This window comes from Rhagoletis pomonella, unplaced genomic scaffold (assembly GCF_013731165.1).
Source record: "Rhagoletis pomonella isolate Grant_MI unplaced genomic scaffold, Rhpom_1.0 Rhpom_scaffold_00013, whole genome shotgun sequence".
Lineage (NCBI taxonomy): Eukaryota > Metazoa > Arthropoda > Insecta > Diptera > Tephritidae > Rhagoletis > Rhagoletis pomonella.
In genome coordinates, this window is record NW_023458567.1 from 20,732,580 (window position 1) to 20,755,784 (window position 23,205).

Genomic DNA, 23,205 nt, shown 5'->3' on the forward strand with positions numbered 1-23,205 from the left:
ATTTTGATTACATATTCGCAACAACTGACGAACGATGCACAGTGATCGGACTTGAAAAGAATTCTGTGTGGTAGAATCTGGAAAAAATGTGGTAGATCTCAGTTTTTGGATAGTTTATTATGTATTTATCTTTTTTTTGTACTACGAAATAGAAAATATAATAAGTATTAATAGTTCAACAAGTTTTGACTATTTTTTTTTTGTTTGTTTAATGTTTATTAATTTTTTACAAAAGTTTAGCTCATTGTCTAAAAGACCAAATAAATCCGAGTTCCGAATTTTGGGCAAAATTAAAAAAATTGTGCAACGTTTCACATAAATTACAAGATTTTCAATTAGAATCTCCAGAAAAAAAACTTTTAAATTTAAGTATATATAATAAAGTGCAAATTTTAACTTGCTAAAAACTGCGCTGAGTTTTGGAATTTTTTTCTTGACAGTGTTAAGCAGTTCCTTCCTTATAAAGATATTTTTCGAACCTACTTTGAGAGATTTCTCCAACGTTGCGGAGTGCTGCCAGCTTTTCTTTTTATCACATCACGATTTAGCGAACAAAGGTGGTGCGTTCCACAAACTGCTATTTGGGTTTTTCCTATTCTCAAGTAAATGTAAACAATGCCTCAGAGACCGAAAATAACTGGTTCACATTAAACACATTCTAACTTTTCCTATCATTAACCATTTAATTTTTTACTTTTTGTGATATATCACTCTGAAAGCGTTGAAAGCGTGAAAAAGATGAGGATGAGGGTACCGATAAAAGTAAAGATGGAGATAGAGGAAGAAAGATTAATAAAAGAAAGGTAATTATAGAGAAAAGGGTATAGATAAAGACAGAGGCTCAATCTGGGAACTATTTTGGGATTTCAGAAATTTTCGGGATTCTCGGGATTTATTCGATATAATAATCCACATTTTTATCAGTTTTGTTATCGATGTTTAATAAGTGTAATAAGTGTAATAATCGGAATTTTTATCGAATTTGTCATCGGTTTTTTTTGTCTTTTTTGTTATCGATTGTTGGATGTTATGGATTTTGTTATCGATAGAGTATAAAGGTAAAAATGAAGATAAAGAAAAACAGAATAACATAAATGTTGTTAGAGCGAACAGGGGTAGAGGTAGGGATATATGTAGATAGAAAAAAGACTAAAAATATAATCTTAAGCAAAAGCAGATGTACATATGTATGTACATATGTATGTATATTGGTATTGAGATAAAATAGATATGTAACGTAAGTTTCACTTCTCCAATGTGGCCCAGGCGATGTATGCATATACATACATATGTATGTATATTGGTATTGAGACAAAATAGATATGTAACGTAAGTTTCACTTCTCCAGGGTGGCTAGGTGCACTTACTTTTTCTTATCACTACTCGTATCCATGCCAAAAAAGCAGCTTGATGTCCGGCCCTTCTTCTTCCTTCAATAAGTAAACTATACTAACTAGAAGCAAACTACCGAAGCACTTCACTTAGTGTTTTTAGCATACCTACTTGAAAACCCTTGCATTTAAAACAAACGGTCAATTCGAAACGTTAAAAAACATCAAATCAAATAAAAGTCTAACCAATGCAGATAAGCCAAAAACTTGTTATGAAAGTTATTGTGAGTGATTTATTTTTTATAACCAGAAGTAAATGACAATTTGTGACACAGCAATAAGTGGGCCGGTTATTTTCGGTCTCTGCTTTAGAACGAACGAATACGAGCTCTCAAACGGTACCGAAATGTGCCTAAATGTGTCTCTCTTCTATACTGGACGTAGGCTGCCACTTCAAGTTAACCTAAGTCCTTAGATGTGACAATCTAGCTAGCAATGGAATAGTGTTCTCCTCCTTAGCCGCCCTTCCTTTGAGCCTTATGCTCTATATATTCTTTAACTGCGCGGACATGCTCACGGCAGTGCAGAAAGTTGGATGTGGTGGTTAAACTTCCAGAGATTTTCGGCACACCACTGGAAGCATTGAGATTATCTTGTCAGATGTCTAGACATAAAAAAAAGGGCCAAAACAAATCGAGTTGAACAGGCTGTCAATCTTGCCGCCTACCTGCGTTATTTGCCTTACTTTTTCCATTCTCAAGTAAGAACAACGCATTTTCATAAAAATACAGATAATTAGGTGTAAGTAAGCGCATGACACAGTAATCAAAAATAATTTACCAATGACTTCGAATACATCCCCTGAAGCAATGTCAATTTAGGGTTTCCCGCAAAAGAAATCAATGAAAAAATCAAAACAAAATGAATCGAATCGAACTGCAAAGCAAACGACAAGCAAACAACACAGAACCGCAAAAGTGATTGACAAAAATAACAAGAAAAAATCCGCAGCCATAAAATAAAACAATGCGCTACATGGAAGCAACAACAATAACTACAAACGTAAATTTATTACTTGAGCGCTAAAACGCGAGTCGGAAGAATCTTTTAAACGCCGGCAAATCCCTCAGGTGGCAATATTCATCACAATCTCCATAAATTCATATCCTTTTTATCGTCGGTGTATGCAAAATAGTGTGTTTGTTTGCATATTGACATGAGCGTGCGATATAGGGCCAATCAACCTCGACATTCAGTCAATAGCAGCAAGCAGATGTAGCGACAGCAACAGAAACCACTGCGAGATTCGTGCACAGCGAATGTTTTCCCATGTCGCCCTTTCTCCGGTTAAACGAGTAACCCACACACCATTTTACTTTCCACTGCTGGAAAAAAACCACATACATATGTGTGAAACGTATTTGCATGCGTATGTACATATATATACATATATCATATATGTATATATATACTTGTCAGTTTGTTTCTTTTTTTGTTTTTGAATCCGTATGATATTTGCCAACATAATGAAAACATCCCTGCAGGAATTCGTCGACGCCTGAAAGAGATAACTAACCTAAGGGCTTGGCCAGTGTGTAGTTCTTCAGTACTATCTACGTGTTTACCATCTCAGTGAATACACTTTTGTAAGCACACAAGTAATTTTAAGCAAAAAAAAACCGACTTCAACTCTCATATAAAAAAATATATATATATATATCTCATGATCCGCTGATCGGATCAACCAGATTAGTATGGGACTACCTCTGAGACACTACCTTTCCGATGCAAAATTATCGAAATCGGTTGACGTGGTCCAAAGTTATGCGGAAACATACATAAAAAAAAAAAATTAAATAAAAATATAAAAGAAAAAATAAAAAAAAAAATATAAAAAAATATTCCGACGAACTGATAACCTCCTCCTTTTTTGGAAGTCGGTTAAAAAGAAAAGAAACCCTCCTTGAGACGTTAGTAGCTTGGGTACTTTCGCTTCATTCGTGTTTACTTTATACATATATGTAGATACATACAGTAGCTGTCAGTTTATTCGAAGGTTGTTTTGCCGCCGTTTTCACTTCATTTTTCCACTTCTCAAAATTAAAGGAATGTTAGTCTACCAGCGGCGGAGTCTTTCTTATGGATTTTTACTCTTTTTAGTTACCATCCTATCAATTATTTAGAATTTTTGGATAAACATTAAGGGGTCAAATACATTTCTTTAAATCTGCTTGGTAATAGAATCTGATGAAAATCGACACAAACCATCTTTTTCTCGATTTCAAAGCCATTTTTGATAGGACGAAGTGAAGCTGCCTCTATGAGGCTATACATATATAAATATGGCATCCACAAAAAACTAACATGGATATTTAGAGAGACATTTAGCACAAACTTGGGAAGGACCTCTCCGCGTATGCAGAAGATATATACATCATTGACGTGAATTTTATGGACGTCAGCGTTGCATTTTCAGCTTTGAAAAAGCAGCTAAAAAGGTTGGTCTAGCGGTGGGCGAGAACAAGACACATGAAAGTCTTCGCGTATTGGGACTCACGCCACTGTTGGCAGCTATAACTCTGAAGTAGTGCCAGAATGCCCTCTCTCGACGAACCAAAACTGCGCTCTACAAGTCTCTCATTATGCCCATTCTTTTCTATGACGCAGCAACGTAGACGATGCCAAACAATGGGCTTCGATAGAACTATTCTACGCAAGATCTTTAACCATATTCGCGTGGGAGACAAGTACCGAAGAGAATGAAATTGACAACTGTATGCGCCTTTTTATTGACATATTGGAAATGATAAAGAAGAATCTCCTAAGGTGTCCTTGTTTCCTTGTTGGCAACGGTTCCATACTTTCCGCGCCATATAAAAACCTCATAGCGGCCATTAATTTGATAAGAACACCACACCCTTGCCCTGTTATATACACACGTCTCACCGCAAGATGGAGGCCGTCGCACCTATTGATGTTATCTGGTTGGAGATTATGAGATTCATACCTCCCATGGCTAACTGCGGTTGAGGCTGCTTTCAGCCGACTACGACTTCATATTATCCCACCCGTTGTCCAGTGACCAGTGCATTCGAACCACGTCCTCAAGAGCCGCTATCGTCGCAAAAAGGGAAAAGAACGGAAATATCACGCTGGTTCTAACGAAAAATCAAATAACGCTTACAAAATTTTATAGAAATCATAGTTTTAGATAAGACTGATTAGAAATAAGTCCATTTTAGTGGAATTTATATCCAGTTGCATTTTGTGCTCTTATACTATTTTTCTTTAAGTGAATCCTGTTCCAGTATTTCACTGGTTTAGGTAGATGATAATCCCCTCAAGTCATCAAGATCCATAAAATACTTTATAAACCCAATTCGGCAATAGGAGATTAGGAAACAGGAGGGCGCATGTAGCCAAGAATTCTGATGGAACTCGCATTTTTCAGGCTGCATGGACCTCAACATAAGAGACATGAAACCTAGTCCATGTACTAGAAAAGCTACGATTCAGACATTTGGAACTGAGAGAAAGACCATGGGCCACTAAAACTTTTCAATTCGGCCCAAGCGGTTGGGTTACTTGTTAGACCTTCTAAAATTGAGTTTGTATTGCACATGTGTTTACTTAGGTACTGCTTCGAGTCCAAGCTAACATGAGGCAGAAAAGTGAATGAGAGAGGAAAGTAAGGCCTTGCACTCTACTATATTTGCAAAAGAGCCTTTGAGATAAATTGGATACTGTACCATTTGCGTTGCACTGGATAGCTTTAGCAATCAAAAAGTAACCAAACTTCGAAAGGGTTCACTGCTAGCTTTCAATAAAAGCCGTCACAGGTTTTCACAATTGATGCAGCCGCAAAGGAGGGCTTGCATTAAGAAAATCAAAATTATTAAAGCGAATTGACCATTTATCGGCAGCGATCTTGAGAGAACTTTGAGGAGAGCGCAATAACGAGAGTTATGTAGATGCAGGAAAAATCGCTTTACTTTTTTCTGGGACTTCCGTCCCAGGATTCCTGTACCATTTCCATCTACTTTAAAATAGAAGACAGCTGGATCGCCGTCGCAAAAGGACGATATTACTATCTGCAGCGAAAACTTAAGGATGGAGGACCGCAGTGAACTTTGAGGAGAGATTTTTGCCATAAATAACTCTGTCATTCCAACCCTCTAACAGGGAGAGTAACTATCTTCTATTACAACCAAACGTCATTTAAAGTGATACGATCCCAAGTAGTGGAAAAGTTTGCTCGTCGCTGGGACGAAGTGGCCGACGAGATGACTACACACGGAAGGAAAATTCAAAGAGAGGATTCCTACAATCACCGCGTTTACAGCTGTAACCAATGACCTAAGGCGGAAAGGGTTAACTATGAAGTCTAAACTCTTATGCTATGAAACAAATTCTCCATATATCTTCTTTTTTTTTGCTGGGATGACACCTTTGAGACTGGTTACTGGTTGGTCCAATGGGCACTTATGTAGTTACACCGCTCTGCAGAAGCCGTCATAATGAGAAAGATGAGTCTATTTAGAATTTATTCCTCCTTGATTGATCGAGTGGTTTCTGGATGGGGCTAAAGAAGGCTTGATAATCAGTTATGCTGGGTATGCGCCAAGAGAGGTTAGTCCCCTTTATCCCCCATGACAGCGAGCTATCTCTACGGCTCTGACAGGCATATTCCAAATAAAAACTTCAGCGCACGGTTAAAAACGGGCATTTAATCAACCATCTTTGTCAGAACCAGAAAAGTTCAGTGGTTAGCCCATAAGTTAAGTAAAGGGAAGCATTTGTATTTTCAAATCGCTTCGAATGTTTAATTTTCAATCGCATTAAACTCATAAACAAATCGAAAATTATTCGCGGCAAATAAACACCAAATTCCTTCCGTACGAAGTGGAGAAGAAAACAAACCAAATAAATTGTTGTGAATGGGCCACAGCAACGATGACGATGCTCGCCACGCGTTAGCTGTTGTGTTGCACGGTTGTTATTGTTGCATAGGGTTTTTCTGTAGTTTTTGGCTGGCATGTGTGGTGCAACGCATCTACATAAAGTGTCGGCGGCTGCGTACCATAAACACAACTCAACGCTCAATTGTGCGTTTGTATATTTGTATATATGTATGTATTGTGTTCGCCTTCCCTCCGCACAGCTGTATATCTGATAGGTTGACGTATGTGTGTAAATATGTAAGCATGTATATGCACATCTATTTATGTGGGTAAGTTGGAATTGGATTTTACGCTTACGCGTGTTTAACAACACGTTCTCTTTAGCTGGATTTACATGAGGCGAGAAAAATCGCTTGTGTAAATGGCCATTCAAAAATCGCTTGCTTCAAAGTAAACAGCAGCTCAACTTTTGCAGGCGGTTATCGCCTGTCAAAAAATTGCCTCATGTAAAGTTAGCTTTATATCACACGCGCTTTCGCGTCCTTCTGGCTTCGCGTCGGTGGTGGCTGAGGTGGCTGGTTGTTCGCTTGCTAGTTTGGTTACTTGCCTTCGTTGTTGTCAACATTTCATTATGGTGAGCAATTTTGATACTTTTTACGCGATTGTTTTCTTCCCCATTTGCCTCCCACATTCAATCGCGTAGATTGTACGCACTCGCCCTTCATTATTACTGGTATATGTTTAAGCGTGTGAGTTAAAGTTGCTGTGTTATTATTTTTTTAATTTATTACAATTACGCTTTAACGGTATATGAAGTGGAAGAGTAAACAGAAGGAACAAATACTCGGCATTCGTTGAAGTAAAATCTTAAATGATTGTTCATTAAAAATTTATTCGGCGTGCGGGGATTTTCCATGGTTTGTGGTGCTGAGAGTCGGTTACCTCCCTGAAGGCAGTTTAAGTTAATATGTTCTTATAGTCCGTAGTAGGATATCATTTCTCGTAAGGTAGTACCGAAATCTTAAAATTTGATTCGAAATGGGTTTCCGTTGGCTTTGAACTACTTGGCGGCGTTGAGAAATAATTTTTATGAAACTATTAAAATCCTCGTAAACTGGGAACATTAACCGCAAATTCTAAGTAACTCAGTGAACTATCTTTAAATACTCACAATCCATTATCCATAGAACGGGCGCAAAGGCCCGTAAATCTTTCGCAGAATTTTTCTCCCGAAAGCTCCATGAGCTGTTTCATCAGATGCCATGATTCAATAATGCAAGGTTCGATAAACTGACAGGTGTCTCTCTCGCACCGCTCCCTTAGCAGCGGCACCGTGTTGCTTCTTTGCAAATTCACTTGGGAAAAGTGTAGCTTTGGTGTGAAATATAAGAATAAGCTTTTGTGCAATATGTTTATTTGTATATGCAGATGAAGCACATTTAACTGATTAAAACATAAATTGTTTTTAAATTGTATGTTTACATAAATCTCATAGTAGTTTTATTTTAATTCTGAGTCCTTTTGCAGTTTTTATACAGCTAAATAGCACATAAATTACGTAATTCACGTAGATATATTAATATATCGTTCAATTATTCGTTTAAAATGCCAGATTTCCTGCAAATACATTCGAATTTACAAAAGGAATTTCACTACTAATTGCCTACTTTGCGTACTTTTCTACTACCATTTTCGCACCAAGGGATTTCATTCATCTCCTTTCTCCGTCCTTCGTAAATGAAACCTTTTGTAAGGGAGTGTCAAACCGCGGCTGTCAATAATTATCTAACCTTGTATTATTGAATCATGATCAGATGCTTTCATTGCCCATGCCTCCGGCCCATACACCAGCACAAGAATGGTGAGTGACTTATAGAGTGCGATCTTTGTACGACGAGAGAGGACTTTACTTATCAATTGAATACTCAGTCGTTATTATAGGTGTAAATGCTGATTCTCAAATAAACGAAGTCGTCTGTTTTTTTCTAACTTGTAACTGTCAACAATGACGCATATGTTCTGACTGTTTATGTGATGGCAAGAGATACTTATTTTTGTCTTCGTTTTCCACCGGACCCATTCGCTTTGCTTCTCTATCAAATTCAGAGAAGGCAGAACTGACGCCCTGTTTTTACCGATAATGCCGATGTCATTATACGCTCTTGTAAAGTATTAGCCTGAGCGGTCCAGAGGCTCTTATAATCTTACGCAACATCAGAGTAAAGCTGATGCCACATAAAACTTTTGCTTCGCTTTACGTGACAGATTCGCTTTGACAGATAAGATGAATTGTATGAAAATGCACAAAGCATGCCACATAAATCGTTGAAGCTGCAGCGCGAAGCGAAAAGATGGCCAACTCCCATCTTTTTGCGCGCTTTGACAATCAGCCGGTTTAATATTTATTTTGTTTCATCCAAATTCCAGTTTTCATGCAGAAACATAAAACTTAATTACATTGCTGATAATTTTAAAGCAAAATATATAAAATCCACAGCAACTTTGACCAGTAAAAAAGCGGTACAAAATTGTCTCGCAGATGTCCTTCTCAATTCGGATGGGGCTGGTGGTATTGCTCAATGTCGTTTTACAAAACCTCGTTAGTTTCGCAGAGATACAAAACTCAGACATCTCGGCATGAGGACAACTTCTTTTCGTGATTTGACGTATTGTGAATACTTGTTTTATGGTGGATTTGCCAGGTCTGAAGCCACACTGTTAAGGCCCAATAAGTCCGTTGACGATGGGCTTCAGTCTTTCACACAATACGCTCAATAAGACCTTGTAACCTATGCTTAGGAGGCAGATCCCACGATAGTTGGTGCGAATGGCGGGATTGCCTTTCTTGTGGATTGGGCAGAACACTCTTGATTTCCAGACGTACTTGAATAGCTCAGCTGGCAGGCCGCCACCTTCAGTAGCTTTATTGTTTTCAGGGCCATTGACACTGTCCTCATCGACCGGGGGGCCCGGGTTCATCTTCTCCACTACTTTCAGTGCTGCTGCCTATCAATAGGGTGGAAACTTTTCCTTACTTTAAGTACGTTCTGTACATCCGTCACTAGGTCGCCATGGTAGGAGAATACTCGTGCGCTACGGAGACAACACCTTCAAAATAATCTGTCAAATCTAACCTGAATTTCACGTCCCGACCTAAACCGAAGCTTCTGAATCCCTAAAAAAAAAACTTATAATTTGCCTTTGATCACATGGCATCAAATGCAGTAACAACAATAATGAATAGTCGCTAGCTCTGTTAGCAGTTTTAAAATTGAATTCGCTTAACTGGATAGTAAAAAGCCGGCCAGCTCTGAAAAACCTGCTCTAAAATGTGTAGGCGTTTCGCGATCATATAACTTACGTATGTGCATATATATATTTCAAGGTGGTATTGTGAATACATTGTTTATGACCGTGAAGCACCGCATATGCTTGTTTGCCTGTCTGTATGTTTAACCCACATGCAGGTAAAGGTCGGTTAATAAACTAACATTTGAATGAAGCCTATGCCATAACCCATAGCATATTACCTAATTTCAAAGCTTTTTAATCGCTTCTGAACTTGTTTACTTTACTTTTTTTTTGCTGATTAGATTTGAGTAGAATTTATGTATATATTTAACAGCCTATGTATATGTAGAAGAAACAGTGCAATGAACTGTTTTAACAAAACAAGATTAACCGAAAAGAGTAAAAAGAAACCAAATACAATAAGAACAATCTCGTAAAATGGTGTACCATTCACTACTCGAGAACATCGTTAACAGGGGAGTTAATTAAATTATCTGAACCTTTCCCAGAGCGCAAGTTCTTTGAAAATAATTGTACACTGATATGAAAAAAAAAACATAATCCTATTGGTAAGTAATAATAATCCCAATCGAAGTATGGCTATTGACAATAAAAATCATCGGAAAATCCCTTACCCCACTTACTTGATTACATAAACAGAATTTGTGCTCTGCATATTGGTATACATTTGTACGAGAAACAAGTTTGGCACGCTTAAGCAAATAAGTATGTAAATAAACAAACTCACATGAACTAGAGAAGAAAATCAAAAGCTCATAAAATCTGAACGGCTTTTAATCCTAACAAAGCGTAATGTAAGAAATTCTACGAGTATTTCGTATTTCGCGCTGATTAAATACCCTCGGGCCATTAAGTATCAGATAAATACTTAATTGCAAGTTTGGTATTGCCATGGCATTTGAATGACTACAATTTGCTTAATATGCGTAGTGGTAGTATAGATAGGAAGGATTAAAGGGTAGCAAATTATGTTCACACAAAGTGTAACTAATTGTAAGTTTGTTTGAAAATCAAACGTAGCCAATTAGTGGGCAACTGGTATTGAATAATAAATAAATGGGAAGTGGAAGCTGTTGGATGAGGGCAACAAATGAGCCGAAGGACTTACATAGTATTTACTTTAATTATCTCTTTAAGAGAGTGTAGGCAGTTTCAACGTTGTCTTTGATAGCAAACGAATATGATGCTTGAAAACGTTATTTAGATGTCCGCGGCGTTTGAGAAGCATTCTAGGACACTAGATTGGGCCAAGAAGGTGCTAGCGGCTCGAAGTCGGCTTCCCAGCGGCTAAGGGGGAGCTATGCCTCTATAAAGGACCCGGAACTGGAGCTGCGCTAAAAATTTCCGACGCAATCGCCAACCCCATAGCCCAGATTATCGTAGACCATGGTAAACAGCACCATCTTACGAAAAGAGTGGGAGTACGGGGCGACAGCAATTTGCCGTTATTTTTGAAGGTGGCCAAAGATATCTAGGCAAGTTGTGAAAGTATCGGATGACCCTAGGCTCTCTTCATGTGCAATTTCTGGCTGAACAACGATCGGCTTCGTTGTACAAAGCTGCAGTAGCCTCGGGTGGATGAGCACCGAATTGGGTGCACGACTGAATAACAAGATAGAAACCCATTAACATCAAGCATTAGCAGAGAGCTACCCCCCGATCAAAATCCGAAGGTGTAAATGGTGGATTATCACTTATATCTTCTATTCGGGGATCTTATTAGTCTTGAGCTCGCACGGAGGATTATTGTCCTTCAGATAAACATCTAGCACTTCAAGGTGGCATTCCTCTGCTGCCAAATGAAACTTCCGCATGTTCTGCAGGCTGATAGTTGTACATACCTGATGAATACATGAACTAATATATAAAAATGGGTAATTCTATTGCTTTCGCAAGTTATTGCGGGATGAACCTTTTTAACTGTGCATACAAAGGACTGGTTGTGTGTTTTCCAACTGTGCCACAGATCCGTATGAATATCTACCAAAATGTAACGAAGTGCGTCCCTCCACGTTCCCTGCATGCAGTGCGATAATGCTAAATACATTTGTTTTCGTATCCAACGGGCATAGAAGGAACAATTAGCTGTGTACATATCACACCTAGATTTAAAGTATGCTAACTCTAAAACTAGATCCGGAATCAATACAAATTAATACAATTAATACAAAATTAGGTATAACCGTAGTTTTTGGTTAGTGTATATATTCACGAAGAAAAGAATATTTGCCAAGACCCAGTCCGCCTGCTCTATCTATCGCAGATAAGTATTTCCTCTTCGTGTGCATCGTGACCCACATTGTACACTTGCATAGCTGAGGCGTTTCGGTCCATTTGTACGACACACTGATAACCCCCAATCCAAGACCATATACTGAATAAGACTTAATGGATGCAGCTTATTAACTCCTCGCGACCGTACTTGAATAGCTCAGCTGGCAGGCCGTCAGCTCTAGATGTCGAACCGCGAGATCCCGCTGCCATTTGGGCTCGTTCTTTCGTGAGTTAATGTATTCTGGAAACTTTGTACCCGATAAGGCCATTGTTTCATGCGTTGTGTGGCAAATGGCAGCGGCGTATTGTTTAAAGTACATATTATCCAAGTCCATGTCATTTAGTTCACGGTCATGCGGTGGTGATTTTTCGTTAACACGCAGATCCCATAAGATAAATCGTGTCAGCTGACACGTTCTGCATTTTTACGTCCGCTTTTTTTTGTTGATTCAGATGGCCGGTTATGTTGGCCGAAAAAATTACGCAATGCGCGAAATGCACTTCTTGTATAACAACCATTTTCATAAAACTATTGGATCAATTTTACGCGTTGTTCAATCGATTAAATTTGCACCAATTTAATTTTATTCAATCAGAGTCTTTGTAACACATACATATGAACCAATCGTTCTGGATGCCACTCAAAACCTACCAATGCACATAAATACATATCGCTCATTTGCTGCAAGAGTGACATAATAAAAAAAAAAAAATTAATTTACAACCCTATTCTGCAACTCTTTCGTATTCGGATTTTGCTACGAATCGTAGAAATAGTATGCTGCAATCCGAATTGTATTTTCGAACTTTCGAAATTCGTAACAATGGCATGCCTAAAAACGAACGAGTAACCTTTTATGCGTAATTTTGTACGAAAACAATTCTGTGTCGGAGGCGAAATAAAAGATGTAAATCGATGTGTGCTTGCAAGAAACATTGGTGGTGTTCATTTAAACAGATAAATTTGCCTTTCGCATATACGTATATTTTTATCCACTGCTTTGTATAAATGAGCAAAAAAGAATATTTGTTGCCCCTTATCGAGAAACTTGGGTTCGGTTTAGTTATTTGTACAACGATTTTCGGTTGTTGTGTCCAAACGCATAACCCGAACCCAAACAACTTTAATATACACGCGCAATCAAAGGGTTCACATTTTTTTAAGATAAATGTTCAAATGTTTCAAATTTTCTACCACTAGCTTATTAATAAACTCGGTTTGCACTATGCACTTTTTTGCAAATTTCGACGAGGGTTCTGCGCAAAAATACTGTGGACGGCGTAGCCGGAGTGATATGCACAAGAAATGTTGTATACCTTTGACATGCGGAAGCCCCTCTTCCCCGCAACATAGAAAGGAGAATTCTATTTAGTAAGGGTTATAATCCCTAAGCGTGGCCGAAGGCAGAAGCTAGCGCAACAGGTGGTGGACCTAACAAAGTGCATGTTTTCAATGGCTTGGAAGAAGCTGTTATTGCATTAACTGGATTGAGAACCAGAGCTTCAGGCATAGGAGGAGTTCTGGCTTGTGGTTCAACAATTCAACCAGAAGCTAACATAGATGCGCCCATGGTTACTATGCCCGGCAGCTCCGCATACCTTTGTGAGTCCATTGCCATAGCGCGCTCTTACTCCGCTGCTATAATTGCAAATGCATCCGAATCCATAATTTTCCTCAAAATATTGAAAATCCATAAATTTTACTATAAACAACCACATGATGAGTGCTTTTTTAATTCCTTTCCACTTTGTTTTCCTTCATTCAGCTGTCTTCGAAAAACAACTGATAGCTGGCAATGCTGCATATGTTTCCGCAAGGGTTGCAGCGTAGCTACGAATTACGAATTACGAAAATTCGGATTCTAGAATAAGGGGGTAAGTCTACAAAAATAACCCACTTCACCTCTTCTTCTATGTTGTCCAAAAATTTCATAGTTGTATCGAATAACAATAGCTCATTGGAAGAAAATGTGCTTTCATTTTTACTATGGGAGCTTATGTAAAATGTAAACCTTCAAGCCGCCTTTCTCAAGTATTTGATTTTTTGGCTTATGACACTCTTGAAGCAAATTAGCGATATGTACTTACTAGGGTATTCGATTATTCGCCTTTTTTCTAAAACCGGGTTTCGAGTTATTCGAAAAATTAGAATTTGAAAAAAATCCGGTTGCCGATTTTGAAATAACGAAAAAACCCGGATAAACCGGTTTTATTTTACATAATTTTTATACAGTGAAAATGCTTACCTTAGTATGAAGATATGATCAAAAAATACAATAAAACTATTAACAGTAATATAGCTTTTTTAAGAAAAGTTGCAAAGCTTTTTATATCAAAATTAAAACCAATAAAAATCAGTGGAAAATTCAGGTTTGGTCTTTTTTAAAACTTAACTTTTTCTGATTTTTTTTTCGGTTTGAGAGTGCTTAGAGGTGCCTACTGCCACTTGGGAAATCCCTGTTTCAATTTCTGGATCTAGTACCATCAACAAAAGTTTTTTCAAGTAGCCCCTCGGCAGACAATGGCTACCCTACAAGTGTATTAAAGCAGAACACGAACACGAACGCGAAGAGAAGCTCTGCCAAACCCGTAGAAAGCGTTTAAACGCCAAGCATTCGTTTATTGGAATCAAATATGATATACTATTCAACCCCATATAAACTAGGATATAATTTTGAAACTATTTAGAAGCTTCCCTTGAACTTTAAAACATTGAAAAACCCATGATACAAACAGAAGGTAGTTTTAATAAACAACTTTTTTCATTAAAAAGGAGATTTTTGGCAATTGCTCAATTATAAAAAATTCGAAGCGTTACCCAATTTAAACTGAAAGCGAGATTGACGAATTAATTGGTGTGTTCACCACCTCATGTAAAAGGCCCATTGGTATGTCATGTCCCCTGAGTTACCACAAAGGTAAGAGCAAACCGCTCTGGTGGTCGGAGGAGCTTTCCGATCTTAGGGCCTCGAGCAGAGGCCTTTTCAATAGGGCAGGAAGAGTAAATTAGCCTCCGACTGAGCACTGTATAAGATTGGGCTTGGGATATATAGTCCGAGATTAGGAAAGCGAAGAGGGCGTCGTGGAGACTGTTCTGCGAAAGCGTGGAGGGCAGTCAGGAGTATTCAAGGTTTAGGCGAGTTTTCTCTGAGAATCTCGCTCCCCTGGGATACATCAGGGATGAGTGTGGCGGATGGGCAATGAGCAGCGAGGAGTCTCTTCGGATGTTACTTGATGCTCATTTTCCCTGAAACCCAGATCCGGGAGGCATGCGGTTGGTGACGTCGATCCCGAGACGATTCTGGTGCCTTGGAGGGTGGTCAGAGTGGTATTCATTTCCAAGGCAGGTAAAATCTCTCTGGTATCACCCAGGGATTTCAGGCCGATAAGTCTCTCCTAGTTTCTTTTGAAGACGCTGGAGACGCTGATCGATCCTTTCCTTTGACCAGCATGCTTATTGTAGGGTCAAGTCTGTCGAAACGGCCTTACACACGGTCGTTTGCGGGCGGTGCCTTCTTTGATACCGAGAGGGCTTTTAACAATGTTTTGCCTGAGGCTGTAGTTAACTCCCTAAATAAGCTAGGGGTCGGAAACGACCTTTTCAGGTTTATTTACCGCTTGCTTTGCAATAGAACTGTCGCGCCAGAGTGGGGCAGCGCTTCTATCCGGAGGAGTGTGAGTAGAGGTACCCCGCAAGGGGGAGTTCTCTCGCCGTTGCTTTGGGTCGTTGTAATCAATGCCCTGCTGGTGTCTCTGGAAAGAAGTGGCTGTCGGGTAGTTGCCTATGCCGATGATGTAGTATTGATAACAAAAGGAAAGTTTCCGGAAACACTGTTTGAGCTTATGCAGGGTTACTTGAGCTTGGTTGAGAACTGGGCATTTAGTTGCGGGCTGGGTGTAAATCCCAGCAAAACGGAGCTTGTTCTCTTTACTAGAAGGTATAAGATACCGAATTGCCGTCTTCCCTTAATGGGTGGTCTTCCTCTAAGGCTCTCTGACAGGGTGAAGTACTAGGGCTTGATCCTTGACAGTAGGCTTTCCTGAAAGCCTAACGTGAAGGAAAGAGTCAAGAAGGCTACAGTAGCACTGTATTGTTGCAGAGGGGCCATTGGCAAGCGCTGGGGCCTTTCGCCGAAGGTAGTGCATTGGATTTATTATTTATTTATTTGTTATCAAGCCAATATTATTATAAGGGGTACTCGTCTGCTGGAACGCACTCGACAAGGTCTACATCGTCAAGCAGCTGGAGAGGGTGCAAAGAGCTGCCTTAATTGGAATCAGTGGTGCACTTCGAAACACACCTACTCTTGCGCTTAATGCCATGTTAAATGTTGTGCGTATAGATATAGCTGGCAGGGTTGCCGTGTTTTCCAGGCTGAGGTGGCCGCGATAAAAGAGGCTTCGGATTGGTTGCTCTCTAGTGTAACATCTGTCAAGGAGGTAAATATTTATTCTGACAGCCAAGCAGCCATCAGGGCTCTTGGCTCCCTGACGGTGCGTTCGAAAACGGTGAGGGAGTGGACATCAGTCGACTGAAGAGCTTCGTTGTGAGCACGGAGCGTTTCTCCGGCAAAAAGCCATAGGTGTCGTCTTTCTCCCATAGCTTCCTCCCTCTTTCCTCTACCCTCCCTGCATCCCGTTTTTCCCTCCCCCTCTGAGGGCATCACAACGGACAGCTTAGTCGAGTTCAAGTGTGCCTCCACATGCGGAGGCAGCCCGCTTACCAAACCTACCCAATTTAAGTTTTTTTGGTGGAGAGGATTTTATTTCCTAAATTTGGGAGTATAAATAACATAGTTTTTTCAACATTTACCTTTTAAAAATAATGAATATCTTATCTTAAAAACGTTAAAAGTTAACATTAAATTCGATAACTACTTGCCAAAACCTTTATTTTTACATTAATAAAATTTTAGTGAACATATTTTAAAATTTTTTTAATGCCATTGTGCCATCTGATTATTACACAATGTAGCTAGCCAGGACTATTACAGTTTTCTATATCGGATACGATTGTTTCTGATGTAATTGAGACACTGAAGTTACACATTTCGATATTGTCTTTGTCCATGTCTTTCATGACTTTCAGAGAAGTGAGTATTATCCAATTCTAGTATGTTTCGACAATATCGTTGTTTATTAGGGTAAAAATAAGTATATTTTACTGTTCAATATTAGAGGGGGTGTGAAACAAAATTGATGATTTATTGTTAGTATGAGAAGTCAAGATTTGGCTGAAAAAAAATAATGTTCTTCGACTAAAAAAATCCAGTTCATTCGATAGTAGTCCACTTGCAAAGTGCGCTAAGTAGGTAAATTTGTTTCGATTTTTAGTTCTTGGTGGATTACGTACCAGTATTTAAAGTAGTTTCATGTTCACTAACAACACAGTGCAAAATCTGTTTTTATAATCTGAAAAAAATATCATCAAATATTAACTGTTCTTCCAAAAGTCGCTATCATACTTATTTATAAACTTTCAAAATAATCCATCTTCTGATGAACTTGGAAAACTGCTTTAGTTCGTATAGAATGTTAATGTTATCTTATGACATGTTATAATATGTTATAATTTTATAAGGCTCTATTTATCCAAATTTTCAGGTAATAATAAAAACAAATTTATTGCTTTCTATTATAAATTCACATAACGCTGTTTGCCAGTGGACTACTCAAATATTCCAAAAAAAAAACGGTGGAGACCGGCTTGGAAAAACCGAGCCAATCACCCTAGTACTTTTATACGTACATACTTATGTATGTAGTACATATGTAGATATTAGAGTGTTGGCAGTTGTTCCATTATTAATTAGGTAAAAAAAAAAGAAAATACATTAATGCTTCTGCATGCATTCATACATATCTATCTATCTATCTACATATGTAAATTTTTTTTAGCTACAATGCAACTGAAACTGGCAACATATACCCTGCAATCTTAAGCTTATGAACGCTGAGAGCTTGCAAACGAAATTTTTGTTTGTGAAGCGTATTTAGTATGTAAGAATGTACTCGTATTACGAAAACTTTTCATGGCACCACCAACATTTTTTGCTTCGCACAGGAATCCCGAATTTTGTTTATGTTGATTTTTGGCAAAGTATGATTTGTTGACTTATGTAGGTATCTTGGTAGTTTCACACCATTTCCGGAAGCTTCAACGGCGATTTGCTGGTAATTTATGTAGCAAGTAGTTTGTTTATGTGGAGACTAAACACCAAGCAATGCAGAAATAAAATTGCGAACTCTGAAAAGTTTTTTACTTGAGCTTTTCGATTTATAAATAAAGTTACCTGACACTTTTTTCAATCGACAAACCTTCATATCTAGTCTAGTCGCTGACAAGCCTTGAATAAAATGCCTTCGGTCCTATGAAAGTTGTGCCACAAAAGTTGTTCAGTTGATAGCTTAAGACGGAAAACCAGATAAAGTCTCATCAACCTAAAGATTTTGCGGATCGTGGGTCAGAAAACAATTTTTGTCCCCTAATTTTGAATTCGTTTATAGCGATTTTAAAAGCTTATAGAACGTAAACGTGCGAAATACTTTAGAACAATACTTTGACATGAGATGTGGCCCGACGTTTTGGATGGATGATTCTACTTAACAGTAAGTACCTTTCCCACAAAAAATTCCGTACTGTATTTAGAGAGAATTTGTGCTGATGGACGCAGAAACGCACCCTCCATTGATAAATGCGGTCCCAACTTTAAGTCCTAGTATTCCAAATTTAGGTCGTGGTTGCCATCAAATTAAGTCATCCCATTCGAAGTTTACAAGAAGTTTGCTCAACTTCCTTTGCACTTAACTGAGAGATGATATTAAAAGGCGGGCAACAGGACAATGAAAATCAATCACTCCAGCATAGGTGTCCATGGCCTAGGGCAGAAAGGATGTATAAAAAAACTACTAGGATCAAATTAAGTATTGCAAGATTATCCCGCCTTCAAATTTTTCTGACCCCTGAAGGTACCAGCGAAAACTGTCTTTGCGTCGGAATTTAGCTTTAATATAAACCTAGTTAGCTCTTGAGGAAGTACAGACGCGTGGCTAAACCCTATATGGTGGCCTTACCTTCACTGATCTGGTACTTAGTTTATTTATTCGATCGCAAACACCTCCGCTCGGTATAGTGACGACTACGTAGGCGAATCTCAAGTTTTCCCACACATGGCATTTAGAACAGTTATTTATGCGATCTTGGCGCCATCTGCGAAGAAATTTTATCAAATATCAAGTCTCCTAAAAGATAAATGCAACTTTTCTTTGCTCTGGGGGATAGTGGTGGCGGAAACACGCCACCCTTAAGGCACCCTCTCTCAAAACCTGCTAAGGTAGAAGACACATACTTCCGTTCTATGGTACGCAGCCTGCTGAATATCATTGTAAGGATCTACTGCATGATGGTTTCAGCTACGGTATGCCGTCTGAAAGGAGATCTCGTAGGTTCCATGGTAGAACCATTATAAGACCACGAAATCCTCGTCATCTCTGCCTTGCTTCCAGCCTTCAGCTCAGTTACAAGATCATGTCGAGCTGATTTTTAAGACCTGCCAGTCTGATTGAGGTGTTTATTTCTACTTAGTGACCTTTCCAACAACCAACCAATTGTCTCCACCTTTCATTCTGATAGTTTTTAAAATAATTGACCTGGAACTCTTTGTTAGGTAAGGTTTAGCTGTTTCTGGTTTGGTAATTATTATTATTATCATTATTGAATATTTTTTGAAAACACATCATCCAGAGCAGGTGTTTTAAATATATTAAAAGATGCAAACGAAAACCTTACTAACTACTCAGTTACAACCAGTGATGCTATGCACCAATTTGGGGCGTGTAAACTGCCCCCAATTCTTTTTCCTTGCTAGGTGTTAGTCCCCCACCAGGGAAATGGGTTTTCTGTAGAATATTGTAGCTACCGCAAAATATGGAATGGCGAACTTTACGAGCTGTGTAATGACATGGACATTAGCGTGGGCCGAAAATCCGCTTTTTTAGAATTTTGATTAGTAATAGCAAAAATATGGTTCATTATGCTCTAAAAATATCTGTGTGAAATGTGAAAGTTTTTGGTCAATACCCTAGGCTCGCCCAAGTCCATCAAAGTTCAAGTACTAAAAAATTTTTTTCTTAGCTAACTTTGATTCTCTACAAAAAAGGTCCATATACCTAACTATGTAGGACTAATACTTTAGAAAATTATTGCAATTTTAGTAAAAAAATTTATTACTTCATTTATTTATTAATTTTTATTTTTTGGCCATATTGAACTTTGATGGACGATATTTTCCCTCACACCGTGGTGCTAGTTTTGCAATCAAATCCGGAAATCTGTTTTCTAGGGTATCTAGCCTGGATGATAAAAAATTATGCAGTTTTTGGCATCCACTCCGCATGTTTACATATGTACATACATACACATGTACGAGCATGTACATCTATCTACCCTACTCAAAATCAAATTCGTCGCATAATTACAGACAATCTACAACATTAACCCAGGCGTAAAGGCTGTGAAGAAAGAAAGCGGCAGATTGCACTCAGTCAAAGTTGAATGGTAAGTAAAATAATGGAGACTCACTACAGAGCTAGTAATGGGGCTGTATGACAAATCGCGCAATGAGGCATGAAGGCAAGAAAATAAAATAAAATGCTGTGAATGATGATGACAGTGAAGAGGAATTGTGTTTTCGTTTGTTGTTGTTGGTATGCTTTCTTGTTTAGCTGAGGAAAAATTTGGCTGCCCAAAAAAATGTGTGCCTTTTTGTATGCGCGTTTGAGTGCGTGTGCTGGTAAGAAATCTTTGTTTAGCAGAACATTGTCGAAATCCAAAAAATACGAAGAATTTCTTCAAACAAATTGAGAAATGGGCATTAAAATGCGATAAGAAAAACAGCAGCAGTCAGAGGGGAAAAATGAATATTCAGTTTTCTCTTCCCTTTTTTGGAGGCAAACAGAGCATTGAATGAAAGAAAGAAAAAAAGACAAACATGGAAAACAATAAAAAGGCACAAAAGATGCGAGCGAAATGTCACAAATGCCGAGGAAAGCCATGAGAAACACCCTTGCGCGGCGGCCTCAAGCGACACTTCGGCGAATCGACACAGTGGTACACCACCGCTGCGTCCGTAATGTGGCGGGTAATAGAAAATTCATTTCAAACTTGCTTGATTGCGTGTCACAGAAGTTGTTACTGTTACTGTTGTTGGTGTTGTTAGTTGTTGCAGTTGCACATACCGTAAACATACATAAATATTTCAAATCAAATGCCAATCGAGGGAGCTGAAATTCAAACAACTATGGAAGTTATGTTTTCTTTCTAAACGGATGCTTATTCAAACACAAAACTTGATGCCTGAAACAGATGCACAGCAGCAGGGCCAAGGGTGACGCCGATATGCACACACATACATACATACATATGTATGCATGCAGTGATGATGCAGTGCGAGTGTGCGAGCCAAGAGCAAGGGAGTAGTGTGGAGAACCAATGTTGGCAAGCAAACGCACTCCAACGGCAATAAAATGCCAAGAGCATAGGCAAACAACGCATAGCAACAACAATTGCATCGAAGCACACAAATCTATAGCCACACGCACATTACTAATTGCCAGTTCGATGCCCCCCGCAAACTTTCATATCCGAAAATACGCTCACGGTATAAATAAACGTATCAGCGGAATGTATCAGACGGAAATACAAAATTCAAGCAGCCGGCGTTGTAATCAGCTAGTAAGCCATTTAGTCAGTTCGTAATGCAGTGGCATCGCGGGCATAAAACCTATACAAATCTATATACATACATACATACATATGTATGTAAATATGTAGCTATGTAAATTAATGTATGACTGCCTGAAGAGAGTAAGCCGAGTGCGCTGTATGCTCACTTGTGTAAATATCTACAATATGTATGTACATACATGTGTATACATATACATACAAATGTAAAGTATCTCGCAGATACTCAGCGCAATTCAAAATTAATCTGTTGCTTTGTATGACTGTTATTTAACTAAAAGGTGGCCGCGACAATTTACATGTAAACAATGGCTGGATAGCAACACAGTGGAATCGATATGTACATATGTATGACTTCAGGCGTATAGCTTGTGTGTGTATTTATAAAATATTTATAGAGTGTGGCATTGTGCTGCTGAAGGTGGCACTTAGAATAAATACTTGAATGTCATAGCATTATTTGGTTTCAAGAGAAATACAGTCGCACAGAAAAGTATCCGTACCCCGCCCAAATTGCTTAACAAGCTTAAAAATCAAAAACCTGCCTCGGATAATCCAGAACCCAATAAAATAGGCCCATCCGTTCAGGAAGGTCCGGCCTGTCCTCGGACAAGACCAAGCAGGACAGCGGTGCAAAGCCTGTGGCCAAGACTGGGCAGAGCATACGCTCCGTCCCCTCTGCGGACAACGTCATTATAGCAGTGGAATCAAGCGGAAGTTCGAATTGGTTGGCTTCCACACACATAGCGTATGATGCAGACACGCCAACTCCACCTAAATCATTAAAGAACGCGGTAATGAAGTATTCAAGACGCGGCACTCCGATTATCATAGGAGCGGACGCGAATGGCCATCATCAGATATGGGGCAACGAATTGGAAAAAGTTTGAAACAACCTTTTCTAACAGCATTTCTGTTCTCTTCTTCTTCTTCTTATTTGGCGCTGTAACCGCCTAAGCGATTTTGGCCGAGTCCAAAACAGCACGCCAATCATTTCTCTTCTGTGCTAACTGACGCCAATTGAAAATGCCGAGTGAAGCCAAGTCCTTCTCCACCTGATCTTTCCAACGCAGAGGAGGCCTTCCTCTTCCTCTGTTACCAGCATCGCGGCCCGCGTTGAATATTTTCAGAGCAGGAGCGTTTCTGTCCATCCGAACGACATGGCCAAGCCAGCGGAGCCGCTGAATTTTAATTCGCTGCACTATGTCTATATCGTTGTAAAGCTCATACAGCTCATCGTTAAATCGTCTGCGATATTCGCCATCACCAACGCGTAAAGGTCCGTAAATCTTTCGCAGAATCTTTCTCTCGAAAACTCCAAGAGCCGCCTCATCAGATGCTTTCATTGTCCATGCTTCCGCGCCATACACCAGCACAGGCATGATGAGTGACTTATAGAGTGTGATCTTTGTACGACGAGAGAGGACTTTACTTCTCAATTGCCTACTCAGCCCAAAGTAGCACTTGTTGGCAAGAGTGATTCTCCGTTGGATTTCAAGGCTGACATTATTATTGGTGTTAATGCTGGTTCCCAAATAAACGAAGTCGTCTACTTTTTCAAACTTGTAACTGTCAACAGTGACGTGGGTGCCAAGACGCGTATGCTCTGACTGTTTGTGTGCTGCCAGGAGATACTTCGTTTTAT